Source organism: Marmota flaviventris, chromosome 2 (assembly GCF_047511675.1).
Source record: "Marmota flaviventris isolate mMarFla1 chromosome 2, mMarFla1.hap1, whole genome shotgun sequence".
Lineage (NCBI taxonomy): Eukaryota > Metazoa > Chordata > Mammalia > Rodentia > Sciuridae > Marmota > Marmota flaviventris.
In genome coordinates, this window is record NC_092499.1 from 46,415,249 (window position 1) to 46,421,334 (window position 6,086).

The following is a 6,086-nucleotide window of genomic DNA, read 5'->3' on the forward strand; positions in this document are numbered from 1 at the left end:
TCTATACCTCAATATTTTCCTCAGATATTTTACCTCCCAACTCTTGAGAAGACAGGTTTACATACTGTGTCAATACATTTATTCTCTGGAAAAATAAAATGTGTTCCTTTTCAGGCTGAGGGTTGAGAAGCAACCTTAGTCTTTGGACTAAGACTTATCGTATTGCTTATTTAATTTTTAAATTTACTTTTGCTGTGCATGTGATTTTCAAAATTAAATTTGGTTCAGCAGTTGCTCTCTTAGTTTTAATAGGTTTAACTTCTAAATCATATTTTCCCTAAGAGCTCTCTTTTTTCAGGTGAGATTTGATCTTTACATTACTGTATTAGTTATCTGTTGCTGCATAGTAAATTATTCCAAAAGGTTGGAACTTAAGACATTAATATTTATTACCTCAGTTTCTAGGACTCAGGAGTCTGAAAATTTTGAATGATAGTTTGATGCCTCATTGAAAAGACATTTTTAACTTTCTATTACATGCAGATTAACTAACTGAGTCTCCCTCCTCAGCATCTCCTGGAAGACTGTAAGCAAGGTGTCAGACAGGACTGCGGTCATCTCAAGGCTCAACCTGGGAAGGATCTACTTCCAAGCACCCTCACCTGGCTATTGGCAGCCCCGGGTCCTCACTACTGTCAACCAGAGATGTCAGTTCCTTCCCAGGTGAGCCTCTCCACTGGGCAAGTCACAACATGGTAACTGGCAGTTAGTTGACAGTCCTCGGTTCCTGGCCACACATACTTCTCCAGCCCATCTCAGAATATGGCATATTGCTTTACTAGAGAGAATGCAAGAAGAGTCAGAGGGAGAATGTGAACCAGAGCCCAGTCTTCTATAATCTAATCTCAGATGTGACATCCTATCACTTTAGCTATATTTCATTTATTACAGGTGAGTTATGAAGCCCACACTCAAGGTAAGGGGACTATACAAGATCAGAGGGTGTGTGCAAGGGGAAGATCACTGGAGAAGCTGCTTTCCAAAACAACTTGAAGGAAGACTCTTTTCCTAGCTGGTCTATCTTGAATCTCAGCTTCAGGGTCAGCCCTACTCAGACTCAGAAAGTGTCACCCAACTAGAGAATGGCAGAACTAAAAGTAGAACCCAAATCTCTGGGTTCTTGGTTAGTCTTGTTTTCAGCTCCCCATTGGTTGGGTCTCCAGAGCAGAGCATGGAAACCCATAATGACAACCAAAAGTTCCTGGACTTCAGAGAACAGGAACCAAGGTACCAAGGTTTTTGAGCCTGAGCATGCTCTAACAAAAGTGATTTTTATAAAAGATTAGTGTGATAATTATTTGTTAAATGGATTGGAGAGGGAAAGACTATAAATTAAGTTCCTATTTATTTTCAATTAACATAGCTATGATCTAGAGTTTTATGTTTTATATTTTATTGTTGCTAAACATTCCATGTTTTCTTTTTGTTGTTGTTGTTGTTTATTTGGTACTGGGGACTGAACCCAGGGTGCGTAACCCCTGATCCACATCCCCAGCCATTTTTATTTTTTATTTTGAGACAGGGTCTCACTAGTTGTTTAGGGCCTCACTAAGTTGCTGAGGCTGGTTTGAACTTGCAATCCTCCTGCCTCAGCCTTCCAAGTAACTGGGATTATAGGTGTGCCCAGGTTCCATGAGTTTTTGTGTCTTAATAAAGTGCTCTTTCAAAGCATTATTTGGGTCCAAGGACTATCAAGTAAAATAGTACATTAGAAAGCCTATGACCAAATTCTATGATACAAAATATTTCATATGTGGATGTTGAATTAAACTCTAAAAACTATTTCCACTGAATATATAGGAATTTCCAAAGAAATGTTTTCTACTAATATAGAAAGCTTCTGAGTGTCTGGACCTGAAGCTGTTGTGTAGTCTATAAAATATATTACTTTGTTAAGCCTCGACCTCCAGTCCTAACAACATACAAACTTGCATTTAAGTTGGTATGAGGTGTGATAGTCTTCTAGCTGTCCATCCATATGAACCCTTACCTTCTTGTTTTAATAAAACATTATTTTTCTTTTGCAGTACTGGGGATTGAATCCAGAGGCCCTCTATCACTGAGGTACAACATTAACCCTTTTTATTTTTTATTTTGAGACAGGATCTCACTAAATTGCCCAGGCCGACTTTGAACTTGTGATTCTCCTGACTTAACTTCCCAAGTGACTGGAATTATAAGCATATACTATGGTATAAAAGCATATACCAATATATATTGCATATATAAGCATGTACCAGTGTATATTGGTATATTGGTATATCAATGAACAACACACTTCTGAGGCTTAGTTGGATACCATACCCAGTTAACAGTGCATTTCCCAGCCTCCTTTAGGTAGGTACAACCATAAGATTAAATTCTGGCCAAGAGATTTGAATGGAAGTGATATGAATTATTCCTAGTTGTGTCCTTAACAGGAACAGTATATCTTCTCCCTACTCCTTCTTTTCTCACTGGTTGCCGCGCAGATGTGATAGAAACTGGGAGTTGCTTCCTTGTAGTCAGAGATGAAAGCTGCCAAATCAACCTTGGACCATCTATCTCTGAAAAGTTCTACAACAATTATAAACTTCTTGCATGAGCCACGAAATTTTGGTGTCCCTATGTTTAATATGTGGCTCTCTAGGAGAAAACCAGTTCTGATTTGTAGTTTGCTAATTTCCATGGTGCAAATACTCCCATCATGGCTGATTGCAAAGTAGCCATGTGATGTCACTGAACATAAAGTGAGGAAGAAACACATACAATCACTCCTCGCAAGCCAGTACTATCCAACTCCAGAACACCCATGAGATTTATCCATGTGTTATCTCAGCCAAGGACTGCTTTGATTTCTATCTTTGGTTATGCTTCAGAGGAAGATGCTAAATTTACAGTGAAGTACGGCAGGAACAGTAAAGATAATATTTGGGTAGTTCTGATTATCCCTCAGCTGTAGCTGTGGCCTCACTTTCATCTGGTCAGTGACGCTCATGCAGTAGCATTTCATCCTTTGGGTTCAAGACAGTGAGTGGCAAACTTGCCAGCATATTTGAAAACACCTGGAAACTTTTACCTGGGCTTCAGCCCCAGAGATTCTGATTCAATTGCTTTGAGCTCGGGAATATTAAAGCAGATGACTTTAACATGAAGCCAAGGTTGGGAAGCCCTGGTTTAAAGTAAAACATCTCTTATTATTGTGACAGATGGTTGGTGTTATTATTTTTACTTTCAGCATAATGAGAAAAAAAAAATCAGCCTACATGGCTTGAGACAAAAGGAAGAAGTAAAATGGCCGTACTGGGACAACACTCTCATCAAAGAGTAAAGTTGAAATGTCTATACTTTGTCTCCTCTGTAGATCCTGAAAAGAAGCTTAAATATTACCTTTCCAAGACTTAAGAAGCACTAGTGATTCTTCCTTTATAATTGGGAGTTTTAGAGAGCATAAGAAATGCTGAAATCCTAGGAAAATATTGCCAATAACTTAATCATCTCTGCTATTAGTTTTTTTTAATCTAGACAAACTGGTATTATTCATTGTGAAATTTAGTTTAATTTCTTTTCATCTATATTAGATTTGCATTTATTCTTAGCAGCAGATGCTAAGTTTACTTTCTTCAAAAATCAACAGATAACTATGTCTTGCATTTTTCAACCATTAAGTTAATCCCTGAAGAAAATTGTGATCAGATTTTTTCTTTCTTTTTTTTTTTTTTTTTTTTTTTTTTTGTGGTACTGGGGATCGAATCTGGGTTTTCATGTATGCTAGGCAAGCATTCTACCATGGACCTACACCCCCAGCCATTCTTGTTGTTGTCATTGTTTTTATTTTGAGATAGGGACTCCTTAAATTGTCCAGGCTGGCCTTGAATTTCTGATTCTCCAGCTTCAGCCTCCCAAGGAGTTGGGGTTCCAGGCATGTTACCACAGTGCCACGCTGTGATTAGAATTTTACCAATTGATACAATTGCTAGTTTACTCGTGAATCATTTTCATGCATTACTATTTCACACAGTAATTCATATGTCTATATGAAAGCACACACATAATATAATTGGGACAATGAAGATTTACTGAGTCCAGCCTATGATCAATAGAGCAGAAGTTGGGCAGCATGAGACTGAGGGGGAACATGGAAGCAGGAAGTCTGGCTTCCAAATTGAATAGTTATGTAGTTTCCTGATCTATAAAGAAAAGGATATAGGACAAGGTGAGTTTGGTTCCTTTGATTTTAATCAAGAATCCTGAGACTGAAACCATTGGTAGTGTCAGTGAACTAAATATCTCATGGATTCTTTCTCCTAGTTTTGGCAAATATTGACAAAATCTGAAGTTGAGTGTGTATTTCTAGATAATTTTTTATGAGTTTATATTCCTTCTAGATCTGAGGTTGCAGATAAATTTTACCTTCAGGTCTGAACCTATTTGACCAGTAGTAGCCTCCTATAGCATCATGTTAAGAAGGTTTCTGAGGCCAGGCTGAAGCTGGTGAAGGTTAAGAGAATCATGACTGAGAAGTAGTGGTTGTCTCTGGCCTGAAAGGAAGAATGTCACAGTATATGTGCCCATGATCCATCTGATCCCAACTCTTTCATTTAGACCAGTATTCTCTTCATCTCCCATTGCAGACTGAAGTGAAAAGAATTTTGGGATTCTGCATTCTGCCACTTTCCACCAGGAAAATTTACTTCACTGTCAAAACAGTTTTGAACAAGGAATTCAACCACAGAAAATTTGCTCCTGAGTCTTCAATGAGCAGTTTCAAAATAGGTTATGTCTTTATAATGACCAAATAGCCATGAGTAGGTTTCACTTAATCTATTCAAAGGTAGGAGAAAAATAAAAATAAAAATAAAAACACCTTGTTATTTATTTATTTTTAGCTAAGATTAAAAAAAAAAGTCTTTAGATGATTTTGCCATTTAACACCACCTAAAAGATAAGAGAAATCCTGACCTTTTTTTCTTTTACCTCCTTGGGCCGGGATGGCTGGGGTTTTCTCTTTAGGCCATGTGATACCACAGCATGATCTGAAAAGTAATTAATGACTTTAGGAGCTAATCCAGCATATTCTTTGAAGCAGAGGCAATTCCATCACTAATAGTTGTTTGGCAGATTGATTCTTTCTTCTGGCTCTTGAAACTGTACATAGTAATTGCCCTGGAATTTAAAAATCATCTGGGGAATTCCTTGCTCTACATTAAGGCACAAACAGCGAATGACTTGGACATGTTGTACTCATGTGTGTGTGTGTGTGTGTGTGTCTGTCTGTCTGTCTGTCTAGGGAGGGGGGACAGTGCCTTGAGAATTACTGTATGAATAAGAATTTCATCTTTATTCACTATAAATAAATATCTGAAAATATCTTCTACTAGATTATAAAACAGAGTTTCAAAACTAGTGAATTGATAATGTGTTGGAATATGCATTCACAGAGAGGAATGTTCTCAGGAAGGACTTCTGAGGTGGTGCTCTTGCATTGAGAGCCACAGCCGAAATGGGCCCCAGCAAACTTCCAGCTGATTGGCTCACTATGGCCCCAGCAAACTTCCAGCTGCCAGCTGATTGGCTCCTCTGCAGTGATGCTCATTGGGCTGTTCCCCCCCCCCCCCCCCCCCCCCTTTCAGGCCACAGAGCTGCTCATTGGGGGACTCTTTTGGCTCCACCCACGCGACCCAGCCAATCGGCCTCAAGAGCAGGAGGAGTGGGGGGTTGAGAGGCTCCGCTGGAAGCCGGTGGTGGCAGTTGGGCTCTGAGGGAATTCCTGAAGAGCTCTTATGGTGCCTGGTGTGTGTTCTAAAAATAAAATTTGTTTCTGCTTGACAAGTGGCTTGTGAATTGTGCCCAGCCAGATTGTGGCACTCTTGCACACAGGGACCTTAGTTATAGTATTGTCTATTTTCATTTTGGTTTTGTTAGTGCCATCGCCATTGGTAAAATTGCAGTAACTATTCTCTTCAGGGCAACATTTTAGTTTGTAAATTAAATACTTATGTTCGCAATTAAAGATTGTACATTCACACTGTTCTCATAAGCCTTCCTTCCGTGCCTGTTGTCTTGATTTAATTATCAGACTGTGTTCTGCACACCTCCCTACTTAA